This window comes from Euprymna scolopes, chromosome 6 (genome assembly GCF_053919585.1).
Source record: "Euprymna scolopes isolate OS-2025 chromosome 6, ASM5391958v1, whole genome shotgun sequence".
Classification (NCBI taxonomy): Eukaryota; Metazoa; Mollusca; class Cephalopoda; order Sepiida; family Sepiolidae; genus Euprymna; species Euprymna scolopes.
The window spans coordinates 83,079,363-83,104,536 of record NC_136487.1 but is presented as its reverse complement, the minus strand read 5'-3'; the positions used below and the strand labels follow the sequence as shown (position 1 = coordinate 83,104,536).

The following is a 25,174-nucleotide window of genomic DNA, read 5'->3' as shown; positions in this document are numbered from 1 at the left end:
GCTAGATCTTTTGCAGATAAATGCAATTCAACGACTCATATATATAACAAAGTTGTATTTTCTTTTTAAATAAATAGAAAAAGGGATTTTTAATATGAATATCAAAATAAAAATAAAAAAAATTTATACGAGTATAAATAGAAAAAAGTCTTTTCAGGGTTAAAAAACTAATTTAAAAGGAAAAACAGAAAATTGTGACGCAATCCTTAAACATGTTTTGAATGTATTTGTCCAGTTTGATCTAGAAAAAAGACAATTTCATTTTATAGATATACTAGCATTTCAGCCCAGCGTTGCCTGGGTGTTTGGATGTGTATGTTGAGGCAGGCTCGAACCTGTACCGTAAAGGAGGAAAAGAACAGGAAAAAAACCTGACGTCTATGCTGTTATGACCACCAACCCAACCGGAAGTGACAGTTTTTTAAATTAAGGCTAGACAATCGAAAGGAGAGGATGACTTTCAAAAATATTGTCGAAAAAAAGCGACCCCCCCCCCTGTAGAAAAGTGCCCAGTTTAAGGTGAAGATATTAATGTTTTTAGCCAATTTTTCGATATTTGTCGTCTGAAAGGTCGAACTTCAAAACGATACTGATCTTGGTCAAATCCGTCGCCTCTGTCGAAAGTTTTGACCCCTATTATGACCCCTTAACTTTTATTGTTTGGAGTTCAAATCAAGTTATTAAGTTAGATCCATGTCCAAGGAACCTATATCTAAAATTTAAAGTGTTTAGACACAAAATTGTTGGAGGAGTTCGGTAGAGTTCTCAAAGGTCAAATCGTTGAACTTTGACCCCTTAAAAGACAAATTTCTGGCCAAAAACCGATCAAAGATTTTCCCAAATCTCAGTACCCTGTATATCAAATTTCGAGTCTGTAGACTTTAAATTGACAGAGTTATTGCGTAGGGAAATGTAGACAGACAGATACACAGACACGTTCACTTTTATAGATATATAGATAGATAAAATAAAATATTTTAAAAATTCAAATTTTTTATTTGTATCATTCGGATCTGATATTCTGATCTTGGATGTTATTTGCATATTTCAACCGATGTAACATTCAATCTTCAACGTGGGAATCTATGCAAAATTTCCAACAGAAACGTTTATTTAATCCATACTGTAGATTGTTCATATTTCAGATAGAAGGTTAAAGTTAATTTTTAATTATATTACTAGTATAACCTGGACTGATGCTTGAACCATCCAAAATACTATCACTTAGAATTGATTTTTGCTTAGCACTTTATCCATTGCACCACAAATCAATATTACATGACTGATTCTTCTCTGTCCATGGTGAATGTCAGAGTCAATTTCAGGGAGCAGCTTCATGATCAGTTAATATGATGTGGTGGTGAGAATATTTTTTTTTTTTAAACATAAATCATCTTCAGCGTACAATAATTTATTGGTTTTGAATTTAGATCTGAATTGAATTAAAAAAGCGAACAGATACATGCTATGTATAAGATACAAAATGTATCATAAATCATGTCTGCAAGGACCTGTGGTGCAGTGGTTAGAGTACTGGGAAAAATCAGTTGTAAAAGTGATATTATCCTGAAGGTTGAAGGTTCAATTACTTAGGATCTCTAACCAGTCATGGCTGACTGAACAAGAGCACACTACCCCCGTGAAGTAAATAAAGTGTTCTGCTGTTTGGTGTACCAGGTTTTCATTGACCTGGTCATGTTGATTCTGAGTTAGAAACCAGCTTACATTGTAAAAAATTATTTTTGCATAACTAAAAATATGTCTCTTTACGTCTTTATTATTTTTATCTATATAAAGTTGAGTTTTTCATCACACTTACATTGATATTAAAAACCTACTTTTCTGCTTAAAAATTATTACAACAAACTTCTTAATATACTCAGTCATGGATATGTGAGCTACTAAGTAAGGTTTACTTATTTGCATACTCTTTGAAAAACAAACTTTATTTTTCATGGTTTTTTTATTAGATGTTTGGTTTAATTTAACTATTACGCTTAATTCTATTTAGGCACAGTTTCTACATTGTGCATCATTGTAAAGCATTTAGGATGAAAAAGTTCTAGCACACACAAATGTATATATAAGTGACCTTGTCTATGTGTGTGTAGAAAGTCTCTACAAAACTCCTCTCTGAATTTTGAGTCTACATGAAACTTGATATATAAGGGGATTTGAACCTGTGGAACAAGTTCGATTTTGTTTTTAGTCCATAAAAATTGCTGTTAAGGGGCCAAGATTGAAAAAAAAAAGAGAAAAAAAAACCCAAAAAACAGTTGACCTTGACTGGGTAAGTCAAATAAAGCTGTTACTTGTGTGCATGTGTAAAATTAAACATTCATAGCTCAAAGTTGTTTAATTTTTAATCTTTCATATCCATTTGTCAGTAGCTTAGATAGTAACGATGCTGGAGAAGTAAATAACAACTAAGGCTGGAACATTAAACATTTTGGTTTTAATTTTAGCAATGGCACCTAAGTTATATTTTTTTATAACTTTTAAAATCATTACTATATATTGGATAATAATACAGAATCTGCATGAATAAAAATAAAATATTTATGTGTATTTTATGACCAGGCAATGCTGCACAGCCTGCTAGTCTTAATATAAAAGTAATAAGATTTTTACTATCTAATTTACACACTTGTTTCAGGGTGTATGAACATAAGTACATAAATTAGCTAGAGAAAGAGAATCACTTTCACTAAACGCTCACAGAAACATTAAGAAATATTAGAGAGTGGTTATATCAACTTAGAGATTGGTGACTTATTCAGTTAATTATAAACTATGACTAATTAGAAAAATTAAACATACAAAAACTAAGGTGTATTTTAGAACGTTTTTGTGTTATTAAAGTAGAGAAACAAATGGTTGTAAACTTACATTTAGTATAAAATATATATATATATATATATATATATATATATATATGATAAAAAGATTTCACATGAATGGACAGTCCGGTGAAGGGTAAAAATCCAAAAATGGTAAAATCCAAAACGGTCGAATTTAAAATTTCAATCCAATATATATATATATATATATATATATTGGATTGAAATTTTAAATTTGACCGTTTTGGATTTTAATCCAATATATATATATATATATATATATATATATATATATTGATTGAACTGAAATTTTAAATTTGACCGTTTGGGATTTTATCATTTTTGGATTTTTACCCTTCACCGGACTGTCCATTCATGTGAAATCTTTTTATCATTTTTCTTTTGCCTCCTGTTCCCCTTACCTCACCCTTTTTTTTTTTTTAACCAAGTAAGATCTGTGACTTACTTGTAGTTTCATTAAATACTTTTATATGCAAAATCCGATCCTGCATTTTGCTAACTCCTTCCCTCTGATGAGAAGGAGAGTATTTCTTCGAAACTCCGCGGATTAAAGACTATCCACTTATCTTGTGTTTCCTTTTTTAAAATTAAATATGTTTTTAACTCTTTTTCAAGATGTCTTTTAACATGTTTTATTAATCATTTGTTCATATTATAAGCTCTATTTCCTTTTCGGTTTTATTGAGCTTTTACATCTGGCTGAATTTATTTTACTTGTAAATATTAACTCTTTAATATTTATAATATATTTTAAGTTTACTATTTTGATTACCTTGGTAAACTTATTGTAATTTTTTTTATTATATATATCTCGAGGACTTGAAAAATCAACCTCCAAGTGTGAACAAATCTAATTCAAGACAGCAGATCGCACATAAAAGGCTGCATATCCTTTCAGATAGAGCTTTACAAAAGCATTAAAATTTCTCTCTTCTATATATATATATATATATATATATACATACACACACACACACACAACCATTCATCTTAACATATATATTTAATTAAACTCAACTACAAATCTATTTCCATAGATATAAATTTATTTTAACTATCACCATGAGTTTACACCCTCCCTCATCTATCTAAGCTGCACATGACAAGCTTTTTCTTCTAACTTGTGATCTGTCACTGAAATCTAACTTCAAATCCTTCTAAGCCACATGACTAAATTAACGAATAAGCTCTGTAATTCCATATCACGTGATAATCAAACTAAGAGCATATTACACCAAGCAATATTTACCCCCCCCCAAATAACATCCATTAAGGATGTTGAGGAGTGCTTTTCAGTTTTAGTAGGCAATCACAGAGATAATATCTTGATATAAGCACTGGTCTATCACTTCACAGGTTAGCATTAGGTAGGAGATATCCACGATCATATTCAGTTCAGCCTTCATGCATTGAACGGCTTTAAAAAATTAATTTCTAAAATAATCTACTTTTTACCCTACTATTTATTTATTTCCCCTACCTCCTGCAAGTCATTTTTATCATTTCCTCCTATGTCTTCATTGGCCTCCCCAGCAAACTGAACTTGCTATTTCATATGTTCTACACCTATTAACCCAAGAATCTTTCAATGTGACCATATCTTCAAAGTCTATTCTTCTGCATGCATCTCTTTATACTGTCCAGATTTAATCATCCTTTAAGGTTATAAGAATTAAGCCTGTCTTTAAGACTCGCAGTATGCATCCATTGTATCACTCATCATTTTTATCCATGCAACACAGATCCTCAACCGTCATGGGATAGATTTCACTTTCATACATAATCATTCCAGATAGACTCTTCTCTTTGTCAACAGTGGTAACGCTCTGTTGGTTAGTAATGGCAAAAGTTCTTACTTCATCTACTTCTAATTCTTGCAATCAAATTAGCACCTGAATCATCTTATGTTTGAATTGTATCACCATGGTATCAAAACTTCAACAACCTCAATAGTTATGCCATGCAGATATACTTTCTAAGGATACAAATTCTCATTTATATCCATTGTCTTGCCTATAAAAAAAAAATCTTGCCCCAAGGAAATGATTTCCAAAGTAAATTGTGGCATTTCAGGTTATGTTGTTTGAATTAAGACTTGGCCAAACATAGGTTTGTTTGGAATTCAATTTTTAAAAGCGGTCTAAATCATGTCAGCATGTAAAATGAACATTAAACTGTATACGATGATCATTTTTTTTTTTTTTTTTATCATGCAAAATACTGTGTACCGTTTTGTAACACAAAATAATGTTGCATTATTTTTTACTATAATGGGGTGTGATCTCGCACAGTTGGACGATTCTATTTATAAACGATGCTGCTAGGAACTGACGAATCAAATTAATTAACATTCTGCCACCAACCAATCAGAAACCAGAATTGCTCCATCAATATTAAACATTTCTGTAGCAATTTCTCATGTTTTTTTCATGTCAACACGGGAAGAATCTTTTGCTCTGTGGATTCCAACTCGAGAACTGTCTACTGCAAACCGGTCACCTCCCAAGACTTGTGTAGAACAACGAACTATCGGAAACTGATCTGTCTACTGCAAACCAGTCACCTCCCAGGACTTCTGTAGAACAACGAACTATCGGAAACTGATCTGTCTACTGCAAACCAGGACTTCTGGAGAACAACGAATGATCAGAAACTGTTCTGAAACTAAACATGGCTTACACTTCTAGATAATATCTCATATTTTCCATGAGAAACAAAAACCAACAATTTTTATACTAAATCCGTATTGATGCAGCTAAGACATTACATATTACTTTGAAATGTGTTAATTCTATCAAACAAAAAAATATATAAATGTCAGATAAAATTACACACACACACACACACACACAGAACAGTTTTGTACCATTTTTCTTTCCCTTTACTAAGATTAAAATCATGATATAATGATACTAAACCTTATGTCTAGAATCCTTATTCCAATTTTGATTCAAGAAAATGTTTAAAACTTAAGGAGCTAAAGTCTTAACACACTAAAATTCAGGGGATCTTGCCTAATGTCTAATGAATGTCAAATATAATGCAAATCTGAAATATTTTACTATTCAAATGAGATATTGTGCCCATATTATCCTCCTTAAATATTCTTTAAAATAATCCAAATGTACTAAAATTTGGGGAATATTTATTAATTTTGTTAAATTTCACAAACGCCAGAAGTAACTGAATTTTAACAAAGGGCTTCCATCTTATAAAACTAAATTAAGTCAAACATAGCCCACATTACAATCCCTTATACCAAAAATTCAGAATGATCAATTAATTAGTTTAGAAGTGAACTGAATTTTGTACAAACAAATATATAAACATATACACATACCTAACTTTATATGAATAATGATATACCATTCATTATTAAAAATAAAACATACAATAGATAAACTTTCGTTGTTACACTGGTCTTATTAAGAAACTATCAGGGAGACCCGACGTTGCCCTGGATTGAATGATCAACAAATGTTTCACACTTCCATATTTTTATTGCCATCAAAATCGGTGAAATCCACCATTCTTCAATCAAATCGATTGATTATATGCTCTAGTTGAGGACCCCTCATGGTGCACTGTGACAAAGCTTCACATGTCTCTCCACAATGACTACAATACATCGTATTCTACATAGCATTGTAGAGAACCTACTGTTGATTATATAAAATTATTTTTATATATAATGGCTTGAATTAAAGTTTAACATGCAAGAGTCACGTATCATAGTTCAGTTGTGATCTAAACAGAAACATTCATTTTGAACATGTCCGACATATCAAAGAACCTACTGTTGATTTTATATGTCAAGTCTTTCGACTTGTGTAATAATTAAAATTGTAATAAAAAGTATTTTAAAGTTTTTCGCGAACCTAATATGGGCACAACATTCCTAAAATTCAAACATTTAAGATTTGCATTAAATTATATTCATAGTTGTTAGAAACCGTATGCCTTGTAATGTTAGGATGTGTAGGGTGTTAACTTTGGTTGAAATTGGCTGTTCCTTCTTTCATCAGATTATCGATTCTTATCAAAGACATTCGGATACAAAACTTATCTAAGAACACTGCCAGGCACATAAAGTACCTTTGTGTGAAATTTTCATAACTGGCCCAGCCGTTTTGGAGTCCACAGGAACAAACTTGCTCATTGACACACAAAGTTCCTTTTATATAATAGTAGAGATCAAATGGTTTATTTACTTTCACCATATTTTATGGATATAAAAAAAAGACTTTAAAATCGTTCCCAAGTCAACATATTTAAAAAACACAACATTTATTCAAATAGACCATGTTTTAGTACAATACCCACCAACCCTTCAAATTTCCTCGTATAGATGTTCACTTTTTCCTTTTTCGTGAGACTGACAGCTTCACTTTCAATTCAGTTTCGTCAATACTACATTAACACAAAACTGAAAATTTTCTTTTCAGAAACATATACAGTGTTTCTTGTTTGCATTACTTTTTTATGGCGGATTTATTCACTAATTCATAATTAAGCACAGTTTGCTGCAATTTTTAAAACATGTTCCATGCAAACAGGTGCAACTGTTTAATGCATTCATTAATAACATTCTAAATGTTTACAAAATTATTGGTAGGATATTTGTTTGGCAAAAAAAAAGAAAATATTAATTTAAGTTCTCTGTTTGTATACTTCAGATATGGGTAATAATAAAAATGTATTTATTACAAAATTAGAAGCCAGGAGATATTTTCAAGATTTGGATAAAAAAAAAAAATAATGTATTTTCGATTTCTAACTTTAGTTTTACACATCTTTGTGTTGAAGTTGTCATTAAAATGTGTAAATGGAATGAAAAATAATTTAATTCTACATAAAATTCATTTCCATTGTTAGAAAAACCCTTGAAACCAAAACTCACATAAGGAAATTAAATCGATCTCAACTCTTCTTAGTAGTGTTTATTATTATTATTATTTATATTTTTTGCTTATTATTATTATTTGCACTGTTGAGAAATCCTTTCGTTTTGTTGCGACTATTATAACATATTAAAAAGACCAATTTAAGGAAAGAGGGGCAGTATTTATAAATACATTTGATAATATGTTGAAAAATAAACAAAAAGGAGGGGAAGGTAGGCCAACCATCAAACCAGAGAAAATTTAAACTGAAAATGAGAAGGAAATGGAAAGTAAAATATTAAAGTTAGATAGAAAATTAATAATGCCTAATAAGATTGTTTATTAGTTACTATTGCTATTAGATTAGATATGACCTTAATAAAGATGGAATTGTTTGCCCTCCATAACAGTAAAAACTTAAATAAAAACTGATTCATCATAATTTTTGCTGTATTTTCACAAGAAAGATTCTAAAAAACAAAAAGATCTCATTTTTTTTTTTATTCTTAGACATGTGCAATTTAATGGTGCAAACTGATAGGGGGGGCATGGTTTTGAAAGTCGGCTTATAATTTTTTTTGTAGGTTTCTGATTACTTTTTGATTGTATTTGAAAGATTAAAGCTTAGAAAAGAAAAAAATATTTTTACATGTGAAAAAAGTAATAAAAAATGCTTTCACGGCAACATCAGAAACTGAAAAGTTCAGCTAAATTTTGAAGTTAAATAAATACATTGTAAAAATCCCTTGAAAGATAAATGTTACTTTTTTTGGACTATTTCAAAGATAATTAGTAAAATAAAGTCTTAAAATATTGAATTAAAAAAAAATAAAAAATAAACTTGTTTGTACAAAAGATAGCTCAATTAGCCCCAAAAGTGAGAGTTTATTAACAGATCCGGCTTCATAAAATCAAGACAAACGAAAAGGCATCATGCCTAAGTTCTACAGAAGCCAAAAAGTCAATTTTATTTTTAAATTTATACAGGAATTAAAACATTACTATATCATTATTTCTTTATTTTCAAGATGATAAAAAATATTCATTAATATAAGTAATCCTATTTATTGTAATAAAAAGGAAGTGCTTATTTAATTAGAATATTTTTTTTTTTTTACATGACTTGATTTATTTTCAAACGTGTTGTAACAATAAATTAAATTAATCCTTTTAAAAATGAAGTGAAAGTGCATTTTAAGTGTGAAAAAAATCAATTAAAATCACTGATTACATGGACAATTTATTCATTGAAAAAATAATCAAAAACAATTTATTAATAATTAAAGAGAATACATCGGGTAAGATGCAAATCCTGTCTGTTTCTTTTTTTGTTACAACTTTGCCCATCCATATTTTTCTGAATTAAATCATTATTAAAAGTAATTCTATTTTTTTTTTCATCATTTTTTCTTAGTGATTCTGGATCTCAATTTTATTTTTTTTTTTTTTAATTATTTTCAGGATTATAAAAAACATTCTTACGCTAATGTTTACACCATCATGCATACAAGAAAAATATTATAATATTACATTTGGAAGTTTGATAAGAATTATCATTACAATCACATGATATATTTTTTTAATTATATTATTTTTTGTGAAAATAATGAATAAACAGTGCTTAATTCAATGATAATATTGTTAGTTCGAGAAATTAATTTTTCGTCAAGTCATATTGATTTTATTACCACTGATTGTAAGAGCTTTCTTTTGTAATGTTCTTGAAATATTAAAAGCCCCTTTTAGATCAACAAAAATACTGAGACATATTTAGGAGTACACCACCTGTAAGAATGCAATTTGATTGGCTATTGAAATTGACGTAATTATTGTAAAAGAATTTTTTTAAATTTAAATCATTCTTACAGAATTTTATTGTTTAATTATTATAATAAAAATATTATTTTATTTTAAATTTTTAAAGTTTTAAAAACGTCACATTTAAGTAATGCAATTTGATTGCGTCCATTAAAAGTTAAACATTTTAATTTATTTTAAAGTTAGAAAAATTCAGTATATCTCATTAAATCATTAATAAGCAAATGTCCTCGTATATTATGTATTCGAAAACAATATAATTTCTAATTATGTTCATTTGTTTTTTTTGTATTTAATAAAAATAAATAATCACTGTACTTAATAAAAATTATTTAATAAAAATTTTGTTTTCTAACATGGTTTCGTTTTAATTTCATGTCAATTTCAATAGTGTTTCATTTTAATTTTAAAGTTCTTTTACAATAATTATGTCAATAGCCAATCAAATAGCATTCTTACAGGCGGTGTATCCCCAAATATATCCCGGTATTTTCCTCATATTTTTGTTTAACTGCAAGAGGGTCGTATTAAAAAATTCATGTTTTAATTCTTTACATCTACAGTGCTTTATTTTTATAAAAGAAAAAAAAGGGGGGGAAATCCCTGTGTCTTTTTAGTTTTTAAAATACGTTAGCAAAGGTGTTTGTTTTACAAAAAATACATTTTCACTTAAATTTTGAAAAAAAAAATAATGGCTTTATTATATTCTGTGATTATTAATAAATATTGAAAATTTCATTAAAATTGGTGGATTTCCTGAATTTTGGAGACTTTTTCAAATGAATGGAGAGGGTCAAAATGTTTATGCATTTTAGGGATTGGCCATTCATTTTGCACATACCTAGTATTTCCATTGATATAATTTATGTCGGAAATAGTAATGATTATGAAAGACTAATTTTTTTTGGAAACTATTTGCATTCAACAAGCAAACTGGTTTATATGAAATATACATAGTCCAAGTCCATCCCCACCCTGCCCCCAAAACATAAAAGGGGATTTTCCAATGAGAATGCAAATTCTTTTTTGAATATTTTCTTTGTTATTTTATTTAATTTATTTTTTTATTATTTTTTATTTATTTAATTATTACAGATGCCGTGCGGTAATACAACTATTTCAAACTAATTTGAATAAGACATTAAATATGTTGGAGAAAGAAAAGATGTATGAAATGGAAAATTGAACACATTAAAATAAGAAGAAAGGGGAGGTCACTCTCTTCCACAATAATTGCAGAAATAAGAATTGACTTAAATAATAATACAACTAACAATTATTCTAATTAATTATTCTGATATTTCCGTATTGTTGTAACTAAATCACTCCACCCACACAAAAATTAAGATTCTACGGGGTTTTTTTTTGGGGGGGGGGGTTTAGGCGATTACACTATAAAAAGTTTAAAAAAAAAAAAAAAAAAAAAAAATTAGAATTTAGAGTAGAGGATCAATCTAGTATCCCATTCCATTTCTGGGCCATTCTATCGTTTTAAAATAGGTAACTATTCTTTTTTTTTTTTTTTTTTTTTTTTTTAATTATCACCCCTAAATGCGGAGTGGTAAGATCGTAAAACCACACGTAAGCGCGTAAAAAGTAAACTCCACTTTCCCCCAAAATAGTTCCCACAGAATTTTTAAGGATAAAAAAAAAAAAAAAAAAAAAAAAAGATTTGATTAACTGCCCTAAAACTCTACAATGATCGAAAAAAAAAAAAAAAAAAAAAATTGGGGGATTATTTTATGTTAAATTTATATGCTAAATTGATGATTATTATACATTCTAAAATAATTCTCCTCCCCCCTTTCCAACAATTTTTTTTCAGGATGTTGCTCCCCTATTCACTTAATTCGCTAAAGAAAAAAAAAAAAAAGTAGAACTTCAATTTTGGAAGGGAGGAGAGTAATTTCGTAGAGGGTATTTACCCACAATAAAACCATTAATTATTATTTTATTTATCTCTCTCCCACTGCGAAAAGATGTGACACAAAGTCGGAGATTTGAGGATTGAAAAGCTAGCACCAAAAGGTAGAGCACTTTTTGGCTTACAAAAAAAAAAAAAAATGCATAAGCAACCTCGTCAGCATTCCCTGGTAGGGGTGCTTCAGGCGATTAGCAATAAACTACCCTCTTCTCCAAGCGCGAGAAGATAATGCCTCAGAGGGTGGATTGGACTGGACTTCTTACAACGGCAACAGAATCATACCAACAGAGCAGGTCCAGAAGATACCACAACGATCCATCCTCTAGTAGACTGAACGCTGAGGACATATACCAGACTGGTATGAAGAAAAAATACCCTGGAAAACTATTAATAACAGTTCTGGTTATTAAGTTTTCATACTACTTACTATTAATAGTAAATATACTGATACTTTGTTAGCATTGGTACGATTGTTATTATAAAAACAGACCAGTGCATGCGAACCGGACAAGCTGTTTATTTATTTTTGCTTAGACGAAAAATTAATGTTGAAAATAAAATAAAAACGTTACTCATGAACAAATACTTTTTTTATAAAATGGAAAACGGACGAAACGAAACACTTTAGTGATTTAATAAGTCAGGGAAAATAAAACGTAAAATAGTCTTTAACAGAAATAAAAACAGATGGTTGGTGAATAACAAATTATATAATAGCAATATTTTGATGCTAGAAAATTTAAAAAGTATATAAATACTTTTTAACTTTTATGTCGAAAACTTCGACACCAAAATAATTACTCTCAGAAAGTGCACTTTTTACAGAATTTGAACCGAATTGGTTCGGTTTTTATTGAACGCTAACCTAACCCAAGTTCAGCAAAAGTCGATTTGGTTCTATTCAGATTTTGTCGAAACGCCTCCAAAATTAAAAATAAAGTATATTATTATATTCAAAACCTTTTCCTAATACCACAAAATAATTTAAAAAAAAAAATAAAAAAAAAAAACAGGTTGCTATATTAATTTGTTTCTTCATATCTCTGTTTCTGTTACCGAAATTAAAAAAAAAAAAAAATTAATAATAATAAATGAATATTTGAATAAGATGAACAAATACGTAAACATGGAGAAATAAATACAATACATAAACACACGGCATTCGCCTCCACCTTTTACACCCACACATTTGGAGAAAAGAAGTATGCTGGTGTGGGCATATATATATAATATATATATATATATATATAGGTCGTTTAATTTATATAGACAAACCTAGGTTCCAGTCTTGCGACTTCCTCATTAAATAGTTATATAATTGGCGCTGAAGGAGGTCGCAAGGATCGAAACCTCGACTTACCAATGTGAATCTAACAACCCATATATGTACCAGCTTTACTTCGTGTCGGATACATATACCAAATTTATTACCCAAATCTAAAGTTATTTTATAATATATAAACGCCCACGCATTTAGTTTATCTCTTTCCTTCTTTCTTCGCTCTTCCAAAAAGACATTTTTTTTTCCACAGGAAATAAGATTGTAAATTGAAGAAATAACAAAACCAAACCAGACCAAAGTCCATAGAAGCAAATAAATAAAATAAAATGAACAGAGGCCGCGTTGAATCTTTAACACAACGGATGTATATCTGAATTTACAGGCTGAAATAAGAGACAGAGTAAATCTCCACCAAAAGGCTAACAATAAATGCAACAAGAAAATATTGGAGTTGCTACAGACACTAACAAAAGAGTTAGTTGTTTTTTTTTTTCTTTTTTGTCGCTGTTGTTATTTTTATTATTATTAGTGATGTGTGGGGTAAGCAGACACGTTGGCCCGACCTCCCAGCTGCTCCTTCAGCATCAAGTGGCACCCGGGCCTCAGGCTGGACCCGACATAACAACAGCGATATAATAAAACAATCACACCTACCTGCACACACGCCACGGAGCCGCCGATTTTTTCAATGTGTTTACACAGCCGCCATATTGGTCGGAGCGGCGGAGGCATTAAAATCCGGAATGGCTTCGCGTGGCACATAAATGGCGAAATGGGATGGACACAGTTCTAATTTTAAAAAGAAATGGAGAAGAAAAAGAGATGGTCAGAAAGAAAGAAATTGAGATAGAGAGATGCTAGTACCAGTTGGAGTGCATTTGGTTCGCTTATTATTTAATTATTAAAAATAAAACCAGATGAATAGTTAAATTATAAAAGTCTTTTTTTTATTAATTTTTACACAGAAACGCAATATATTTAATTTTTCACAGATAAAAATTTTAAAATATAATAATGTCGGCCTTAACTATGATTTATTTTTCATTTATTTATTTGTTCTAACGATTTTTTACACTGTTGAAAAATATCTTGACTTTCGAATTAATAATTACTTGTGTTAGTTAAGTTCTCAGAACTAAGTTCTGCTAAATTGCTTTTATTTTAATGGCATACGATTTTTAATGGGATGCATCAGGTTCAACCAAGAACGTGATTCCTTAAAAAAAATCAATGTATCATCATAAAATTAAATTTTCTCGAAAAAAATATTTTGATATATATATCGTCAACAGGAGTGTGCGGCTGCGGCATCTTCGTTGCATTTCGAGCTTGCTGGGATCAAAGTGTAGTATCTATCTACTCTCCATCGATGAAGTAGTCTTTCTAGACCAAGGCAATTTTCAATTTTGTTCCAATCCAGAGTGCCGCTTTTGGGAGTTATATTAGCTATATTTTCCCTACATTAAAAACCAACCTTTTGTATAACTCTACTCTCGTGGAGAGTTAAATAAATTGGAGTTCAGTGCTCATATTTAACAGAAGTGGTCTTGCTGTCTGATCGGTGCAAAAAATTTAAAAAACAATATCTGTCATCTCTTCTGTTTGTGGAAAAATATCTCTATATTAATAATAAAAAAAAAAAGACAAAAAAAACCCTATTAAACAAGGTACCGTGTGTACTGTATGTATAGTTCGCCTATACGTAACTTTCGTTTAATACACGTTTAATTATTTTATTTATATTTATTTATTTATCAAATATTATTTTTTGAAATGCAATGAAATAAACTAAATGGAACTAATGGAAAACTCAAACGGTTTTTAAATATTATTTTAAAAAATTATGGTCAATGTGCACTAGAGTACCAACTAAAGATTTATCTTTAAAAAGTTGATCTTTACTGATATTCAGGTGTGTTTTGAACGAATATCACATTTAAAATTGTCGCTGACAAGTATTTTTCTTTATTATCCAATGTATTCTCTATTGCTTTCACTGGTGGCCATGTTTGTTTTTGTGTGCGCAGTCAATTTTTTTTGTGCAGAAATTGACTGCACATGCGCAAAAACAAACATGGCTACCAGTGAAAACAGAGAATATACTGGGTGATATATCCAATACTATCATAAAAAATACTTTTCAGTGACAATTTTAAATGTGATATCCGTTCCAAACAGACCTGAATTTTCCTAAAAATCAACTTTTTAAAGGTGAGTCTTTAGTTGGTACTCTAGTGCACATTCGCTAAAATTATAAACATGACTATATTTTGATATTTGTTTTAAACCCTTTACCTGACAATATGGCTCCACCACAAATACGTCAGTTGAATACAACCAGTAAGTAAATTGATAAACACTTTTTGTTACACCTGCCTGGTGTTGTATGCATAGGTATTTTGCATGCTTTGTTTGTATTCATACACACACACACACACACTATATATATATATATATATATATATATATATATATATGATGATTGCAACGTCTTGTCAGACGAGTGCCACTCCCTCAGACATTTAAAATCCATGAGCCCAAATGCCTGAGGGAGTATCTATACAAATATGATGTTACAGAGTCTTAGCTTTGTACGACAGCTAAGTCTCTCTCTCGCTTCAAAATGTTGAAATCCAGCAACAAGCAAGAGCAAGATAGCCAGCAACAAATTAAACTGCAGACCAGCTTAATGCGGGTAATGGTCTTCCGCTTTATGGTTTTTTAAATCTTTGCTTCTCCTAGAAAGGCTGCCTTCACCACGGCTTACGGGAGCCCTCTCCACCCCAATACACATATACACACACACAAATATACACGGTGCTAGTTGGCCGTTGACCCAGAAAAAGAGTTCATTCGCCCTTTGGAAGGTCTTGTTTTTAATCCTTCAGGGAGACTAGTCGCCCTCCTCACCAAACAAGTCTGGTGGGGGAACCAGTTTAGTCGCCGGTGACCCGACCATGAGGCAGGTAGTACTGGGTTACATGGTACCAGTAGCACATGACATGACCTGACACAAATCAGAGTCCATTTTCTGTATTATATATATATACTAGCAAGAGTACCCGTTGTTGACTGGGTCCAAAAACAGCCTACAGAAAATGGACTCTGATTTATGAAAGTATGATAAGTTATGAAAAGGAAGGGTTGTAAAGAGACAGCTTCGAATTTGGGGGTATCAAAACCAAAGCAAAATATGATGAAAGTAAAAATAAAATAGATAAACCCCATAATTTATTATACCATACCTGTTCATACTGAAACACTTATCACAATATTCTGTGGATTTATATTAAAAAACCTTTTTAAACTTTGTGGCATTTTTCCATTCTATAGAGGTCAGGCGCGAACAAACACCTCATAATTTTATTATACCGTATTTCTTCAAACTGAAACATAATTATCAAAGTATACTTACGCAGATAGATATAAAAAGTCTTTATTAAAGTTTATGCCTATTTCCATTCTATGGAGGCCAGGCGCAAACGCAGACCCCACAATTTTATTATACCATCCCTATTTAAGTTAAAACATGCTTATCAAAGTATTATTATATACATCTATATCAAAAACACTTGTAAACGTTTTTTTTTTTAAATTTTTATTTCCATACTTTGTGGACCAGGTGCATACGCAGACCCACAATTTTAATGAATCATCATTATGCCAGATCAAACATACTCATTCCTGTGTCTCAATACATCTTCTATCATTATATGTGATCAGTTTTCTATAATAGTCAACCATATAGGAGCCTATTTGTGACCAGACACACGCACAGACGTTCAGCTTTATATATATATATATATATATATATATATGTGTGTGTGTGTGTGTGTGTGTGTGTGTAATATGTTTATTTATACACACATTATTAGCTACATATGTGCATACACGTTTCTATGACAATCTCTTACCAGAGAGCCCACGTTTTTAGGCTAATATACAACTCTTATTGGAGAAGCATCATTTAATCATTAGATCTACGATAAGAGATCACCACAAAACTTGGTGGTGAGAGTAAAGAGTGATGCCTACCAATATTACAAGGTGATCAGCATCCCTAAGTGGGCTGTGAGCATTAGTTGTGCAAGACTCAAGCTAGGCTCGTCAGAGTTTAGGTTTTGTTGTGAAAAAAATTAATTATTTTATTATTCTTTCTTTTGATATTTAATTTTTCCCTACAATACATACAGCTGCCTATATTATAATCCAGCCATTACAAGTGATTTCAGAGTTTACTTCATGAATGTGGTCTTATAATAACTTACTTTAATATAATAATAATAATAATAATAATAATAATAATAATAATAATAATAATAATTCTGATTTCGTTTATCAACGTCTCTCTTTAATGGGATGGGATTCATTTCCAAAGGATTTCCCTCAATCCTGGCTTCAAACCAGGAGCTTCAAAGATCAAGGGTTTTCCTAAGGATGTTGGTGGTACCTACAATAGCAGAGGTCTGAAGGCCACCTAAAACATTGGGGATTTGTAGTTTTTTCAATTGTCCTTCCAGACGATTTGATACTACTCCTAGTATACCAACTACGACCAGGATTATTTGTGTTTTAATCCCGTGTATACGCCTTATCGCAAAGGCCAATGGAGCATAATTGCTCCACCTCATTCTCCTTCTCTCTCACATTGCTGTCTCAGGGTACTGAGAAGTCTACAATCTGCCAGTTTTTTTAGACCTTGTCAATGACAACCAAATCCGGACGATTATGTTCCAATTGTTTGGTCGTTATGACACTTTGTCCCACCATAGCTCTACCTTGCCATCCTCATTTGTTCTCACTTCATCAGGCACCGCCTCAAACCATTTTCAAGCACACTTTATCCCAACCTTCTTACACACCTCCCAATAATAATAATAATAATAGTAATAAATAATAATAATAATAATAATAACTGGAAAATGAAAGTCACAAGATCCTATGGGACACGGATGTATAAACGGATACACACATCCAAGCAAGAAGGCCAGATGACATAATAGTTAACAAGAAGGAAAAGTCCTGCCAGATTGTAGATTCTGCCATTCCAGCAGGCTATAGAGTGAAGATCAAGGAGACTGAGAAGCAGAGCAAATACACGGAACTGGCCAGAGAGCTCAAAGGGATCTGGAAAATGAAGAAAGTCAAGATAACACCGCTAATAGTAGGAGCGCTAGGAACAATATCAAAAAACTTTGAAAAAAGAATGAGAGAGATTGGAATCAGAGGGATGGCTGAGAAGATACAATGGATTTCAATAATGAAAACTGCAGAAATATTAAGAAAAACCCTTGTATGAAATTATTAAGTCGTCTGAAAGGACAATTGAAAAAACTACAAATCCCCGATGTTTTAGGCGGCCTTCAGACCTCTACTATTGTAGGTACCACCAACATCCTTAGGAAAATCCTTGATCTTTGAAGCTCCTGGTTTGAAGCCAGGATTGAGGGAAAGATGTACCTCTCCACCATACTGTATATCGATACTCTATGGCTAACTGGGACAGCTTCCGTACATTCATATCTGACCTACCTCTGCATTCCATGTTTAAAACGGATGTGTCCTCTATAGTATCAGACCTGACCGAATGATTAATTGTAGGCATAGATCGATTCATACCATCCAAAAAATTCCAACAAAAACCTAACAACCAGCCATGGTTCTCCCCTGAATGTGCTACTGCCATCGCGCACAGAAATCACTTTTTCATAGCTACCAATGTAATAGATGTACTGAGACTAATGCTGCTTTAAGGATTGCCAGCAACCACTGTAAAAGAGTAATAAAACATGCAAGAGAGCTTTATTCTCAGTCTGTTAAATCCAAAGTAGCTGAGCAGCGGCTTGGTTCCCACCGGTTCTGGCAAATAGCAAACAGGATCTTGAACAGAAGCGTGTGTTCTATCCCAACTATCATCAATGAATCTGAGGTCATCTCGTCAGCATCAGACAAGGTCAGACTATTTGCCAAGAACTTTGCAGCTAATTCTACCCTATGCGACAATGACCATCAACTCCCTGTATTTCCTCCTATAACAGACAACACTCTATGCAACATACAAATATCTGTGCGTGAGATCGCCAACCTAATCAAGAACCTTGATTCCAGTAAAGCAACTGACTCTGACGGCATTCCAGTTATAGTGCTGAAAAAGCTCCAACCAGAACTTGCCCCCATACTTACAAAATTGTTTAAGCTTTGCCTTAAGGAGAAGTGCTTTCCGACACCCTGGAAAACCTCATCAGTATGCCCTGTATTTAAGAATTCAGGTGAAAAGTCATCTCCCTCTCAGTACAGACCAATAAGTCTTCTGTGTGTCATGAGCAAGTTGTTGGAATCCATATTAAATAAAGAAGTAGTCAATCACCTCAACAGAAACAACCTTCTTAGTGACATGCAATATGGTTTCCGCTCTGCAAGATCTACAGCAGATGTGCTAATGGTTATATCTCATAGGATTAGTGAATCTCTTGACAAAGGCTTCCTTTCCAGGGCAATTACTCTTGACATATCAAAGGCCTTCGATAAGGTATGGCATAAGGGCCTACTTCACAAGATTTCCAGCTATGGTATCACTGGTAATGTTTTCTCAATCATTAAATCATTTCTCTCTGGTAGGTTCATAAGAGTAGTGCTTGATGGGCAGAAATCAGAGGCCCACAGTATTAATGCTGGAGTCCCTCAGGGGTTCATCCTGAGCCCAACTCTCTTCCTGATCTACATCAATAATATCCCAAAACACATACTAAAATCATTCGTTGACATCTATGCTGATGACACGACCATCTATGGCAACTCATCAAAGGCAGTAAATGACAAAGTTCTCTCTAATTCTCTCTCCTCTGATCTTGAGCACGTGGTACAATGGGGAAAGAGGTGGCTGGTCACTTATAATTCATCCAAAACCAAGTTTCTATCTTTACATCATCAACTCTCTGATCCCCATCTGGCATCAATTGAAATGGATGGCTCTTGTCTTGGGGAAGCCCCATGTTTTGGCAAGCTTCTGGGTTTGACCTTTACTCCTGATCTGAAATGGAACACATGCATCAAATCTGTTGCCAAGGACGCTGGGAAAATGGTAGGATCCTTCTACCACTCCAGAAGATACCTCACTACTGATGCAATTCTCTATTTGTATAAAAGCCAAGTACGTCCAAGGATGGAGTACTGCTGCCACATCTGGGTAGGAGCTGCTAAAAATAGCCTATCCTGCCTTGACAGAGTACAAAATAGACTTTGTGGCTTAGTGGGAGGTGCCCTTTTCTCTTCCCTGCAACCTCTCTCCCACAGGAGAGACGTTGCGAGCCTGTCTTTGTTTTATCTTTATTTCCATGGCAGGTGCTCGTCTGAGCTCCAATCCCTCGTCCCCCCTTGACAATCTTTCACGAGAAACACCCGTCTGGCTGAAACTACTGTCAATAATTTTCCCCACTCTTTAGCTGTGCCTAAATCCAAACGTAGATTCCATGAGCAGAGCTTCTTTCTTAGAACTGCACGCCAGTGGAACTCTCTGCCGCTTGCCTATTTCCCACCTGACTACAACTTGGACGTCTTCAAGTCCAACATAAACAAACTCCTGACAAACCGCCCCCTTAAGTAAGACACTCTATCAAAACCCCTAATACTAATGATTACTACAATACTATCTCATTGATTACTGTACATGCAATAACCCTTATCCCTGAGTGGCCTTCGGGCCTTGATAAGTGATGACCCCCATGTAAAAAAAAAAGAAAAAAAGACTAACACTATACATTAACTACAGACACAAACTGGACATACTGAAACGGCTACAGATGTACAACACAAAGGAACGTCACATGGAATCATGAAAACTGAAATGCCATAATTGTATGGTACCCCCATGTGGCCCTGTGTTCTGACCCCTCCCCCCTTTTTCTGGTGTGTATGTCATAATTAAGGCTGTGACAACTACATATTCTTTTCATTGTTTTGACTCTCAATTATATATCCGACACAGTTAGGCACAGTTAATCAACCGAGAACCACATCACTCTATATAAAAGCATATAAGATATCAATGGATACACACTCGAGAGTTGAAACAATGAAAAGAATAGGCTTTTGCCCTAGCTCTAGTCATCATAAACTGGCACCACACCTAATAAGTGAGGAGGGTCAAGAAGGATGGAAAGATCGAGGCAAGAAAGCACTAGCCAGAACTCTGCTGGATGAATGCAAAAAAGCTTGGAGAGACTTATTGCCAGTGAAAACCAATGGTCATTGCCAACGAGAAATCAATGGTAAGTGGCTGGTGCGATAACACAAATTCTTTGGTAAAGGTTATCAGAAGAGATGGAGAGTACTGGAAATTTGGGGAAACTTGTCACTCAGACTCCAGAGAACACCACAAGTTGGTCTCAAAGAGAAATCTTTGATGATGACCTGTGTGACTACTCCTAGTGAGTAAATAAAAATAATAATAATGATAAGCTTTTTGGTGGGTGTGGTGGGGAGATTTTGGACTTAATTTATGCATCATAGTATTCTTAATTTTATTGCATCCAACATCCAAAGAGCTGGTCAATTTTACCCAGAAGTCGTGAATCCATAAATGTTTTTTTTGTTTTTTTTTTATTTTACATGGAGGTCATCACTTATCAAGGCCCGGAGGCCACTCAGAGATAAGGGTTATTGTGTATACAGTAATCAATGAGATAGTATTGTAGTAATCATTAGTATTGGACATTTGATAGAGTGTCTTACTTAAGAGGGCGGTTTGTCAGGAATTTGTTTATGTTGGACTTGAAGACATCCAAGTTGTAGTCAGGTGGGAAACAGGCAAACGGAAGAGAGTTCCACGGTCGTGCACTTCTAAGAAAGAAGCTCTACTCATAGAATCTACGTTTGGATTTAGGCACAGATAAAGAGTGGGGAAAATTATTGACAGTAGTTTCAGCCAGACGGGTGTTTCTCGTGAAAGATTGGTGAGGGGGGGATGAGAGATTGAAGCTCAGACAAGCACTTGCCATGGAAATCGCAATGTCTCTTCTGTGGGAGAGAGGCTGCAGGGAAGAGGAAAGGGCATCCCCCACTAAGCTACGAAGTCTATTTTGTACTCTGTCAAGGCAGGATAGGCTATTTTTAGCAGCTCCTGCCCAGATATGGCAGCAATACTCCATCCTTGGACGTACTTGGCTTTTATATAGATAGAGAAATGCATCAGTAGTGAGATATCTTCTGGAGCGGTAGAAGGATCCCACCATTTTCCCAGCGTCCTTGGCAACAGACCTGATGTATGTGTTCCATTTCAGATCAGGAGTAAAGGTCAAACCCAAAAGCTTGTCAAAACATTGGGCACCCCCAAGATGAGAGCCATCCATTTCCATTGATGCCAGATGGGAATCAGAGCGTTGATGATGTAAAGATAGAAGCTTGGTTTTGGATGCATTAAAAGTGACCTTCCCCCACTGTACCACACGCTCAAGATCAGAAGAGAGAGAATTAGAGAGAACCTTGTCATTTACTGCCTTTGATGTGTTGCCATAGATGGTCGTGTCATCAGCATAGATATCAATGAATGATTTTAGTATGTGTTTTGGGAGATCATTGATGTAGATCAGGAAGAGAGTTGGGCCCAGGATGAACCCCTAAGGGACTCCAGCATTAATACTGTGGGCCTCTGATTTCTGCCCATCAACCACTACTCTTATGAACCTATCAGAGAAATGATTTAATGATTGAGAAAACATTACCAGTGATACCGTAGCTGGAAATCTTGTGAAGTAGGCCCTTATGCCATACCTTATCGAAGGCCTTTGATATGTCAAGAGTAATTGCCCTGGAAAGGAAGCCTTTGTCAAGAGATTCACTAATCCTATGAGATATAACCATTAGCACATCTGCTGTAGATCTTGCAGAGCGGAAACCATATTGCATGTCACTAAGAAGGTTGTTTCTGCTGAGGTGGTTGACTACTTCTTTATTTAATATGGATTACAACAACTTACTCATGACACACAGGAGACTTATTGGTCTGTACTGAGAGGGAGATGACTTTTCACCTGAATTCTTAAATACAGGGCATACTGATGAGGTTTTCCAGTGTGTTGGAAAGCACTTCTCCTTAAGGCAATGTTTAAACAGTTTTGTAAGTATGGGGGCAAGTTCTGGTTGGAGCTTTTTCAGCACTATAACTGGAATGCCGTCAGAGTCAGTTGCTTTACTGGAATTAAGGTTCTTGATTAGCGTGGCGATCTCACGCACAGATATTTGTATGTTGCATAGCGTGCTGTCTGTTAAATGTTACTAGTAGTAGTAGCAGCAGCAATAGTAGTAGTAGTAGTGTAATTCTGCTGTGTTTAAAAAATGACAACACCCAGATATATGAAAATATAACAATATGTCTTTAATTGTCCGTGGTGGTTATGGATGATTAATTGTTAGGAGGGAGATGCATGCATGTGAATTCGACTGATTCTTGTTAGGCCCAAATTGTCAACTAACCACGATATCATTTTCGGTTGTCAATATATAATCATTTGTGACCACCTGAAATGCTCCTCTGAGATGTTATTGTCACTGTAGCCACATTTCAAGGGTGTTTTATTTGGCCATTGTCATTTCACTAGATTGATCTGACTTAGATTACACCTGTGTAATCTTTTGTCATAAAATGACGTTTCAAACGTTATACTTTTAACTTAATCTTTTGACATTTGATCAAATTTGTTGCTTCTTTATAACAGGTGCCTGTGTAAGGTTTATATTTTTCACTCAAATGACATTTTGGTACATTTGATAATTATTTTATGTTGTTTCTCTCATTTGTTGCCAGGTATATGCTTTTGTCAAAAATGATTTCTCGGTACACACAACCTAGACATCCAACATTAGTAGTAATATAATTTTTAACTTCATATCACGCACCTTTTAACAAACCTTGATGTTAATCTTTCAACAGTTTCGATACAGGTGAAAGAAATAAACACAATTTCATCACTTTGTACATGTTGTAATTCCCACCAACCAATCAGATAACATTGAGGTGACGACAGTCAGCATCAATAGCAGTTTTCTCTTTCCCACCACTATCATCACAATCATAACTTTGTCTGCACCAACCTTAAGACAACAGTCATCAGCATCAGTATCAGCATCAGCTCCATTCTATCTGTGACACAGACATAGCAGCACCTCCCCCTAATGTTCAACCCTTCCTTATTATGATAGAGGGAGTGGCAATGTCACAGCTATTTAGCTTACAGGGTTCTGGCAAAAATTCAGGAGTTGGTGTCAGGATCCATTGTCGTCTGGTCATCTATGTCTCTGCATGTGACAAGCAAAGACATGTCAGGTGAAGGACGGCAAATAAATGGAGTAAAGGTGGTAATGTTGTTTCTGCGCCATCCCTTTGTGCATTCTATACCAAACCGCTTTCAACCACTGAGCATTACTATTCTTGGTGTTGGGAGTAGTAAAAATCTGCAACAGTTGATACGTAACAGGAGGACTTCATGCAGACCAGACAATTCCAAAGCACGATTTTTGTGAGCTCTATGAAGAAGTTTGACTCACTTAACAACAACAGCATCAGTAGAAACTCTGTTTCTAACACCAAGGCTAGTAACTTTTGCTGCATACCAAAACTTCTTCAGGGTAGGCGGAGGTGGAGGAGGGGCTTTGTTGCTGCCCAGCACACCACTGGGTGTAATGGTTGATCATGATGAAAACTGCTTCATAAAGTATCATCATCACACACTATGATGAGTCAGTCAATAATCAACTTCAAGATAGTTTATGATTTTCCAATATTGCTATGATCATCACCATCATCAGCAGCATTTCTCTGTTCCTATCTTCAATGAGCAGCAGCGATTTTGCTCTCTGTTACAAGTAGCAATTTCCTATCCTGTTCATATCATCATCATCGTCGTCGTCGTCATCATCATCATCATCATCATCATCATCATCTACTCCAATAGTGCTTTCTTAGAGACATATTTTTATAAAATAAAACAACCTTATCTTCATTATACACTAAAGCTCCTAGCTGCTGATTGCCATGGATAATAACAATTCTAGCAGAGAGTTCATCATTAAACTCTTCGGCCTAATATTCACAGGCAACATGAATTGGAACAAATACATAGAAGACATTGCCAAGACTGCTGCAAAGAAGATGGGTTCTCTCTACCATGCTAGAAAAATACTCACACCTTACCAGCCAAGTGCTCCAATGGACCTCTGATGGAAAAAGACGAAGAGGAAAACTAAAAATGAACTGGAAGCAGACAATCGAGAGAGATTTGATTGCAACAAGAAGAAACTGGAGGGAGGTTGTAGATCTGGCTTCAGATAGAAAACGATGGTATATTTTGACTGCCTCATGCATCATAAGACATGGGAGTTCATAAGTCTGTCAGTAAGTCTGATTTAACTC

General features: G+C 33.6%; 1 protein-coding gene across 1 annotated transcript in view; it reads right to left on the bottom strand.

Moving 5' to 3' along the window:
- The window catches only part of LOC145277725 (uncharacterized), a 30,478-nt gene extending 16,927 nt beyond the window's left edge, over positions 1-13,551 (bottom strand). The window contains exon 1 of the mRNA XM_080129427.1: positions 13,423-13,551. The gene's annotated coding sequence lies outside the window, so the exon portion shown is untranslated. The remainder of the gene's footprint in view (positions 1-13,422) is intronic.
- Positions 13,552-25,174: the final 11,623 nt, after the last annotated feature.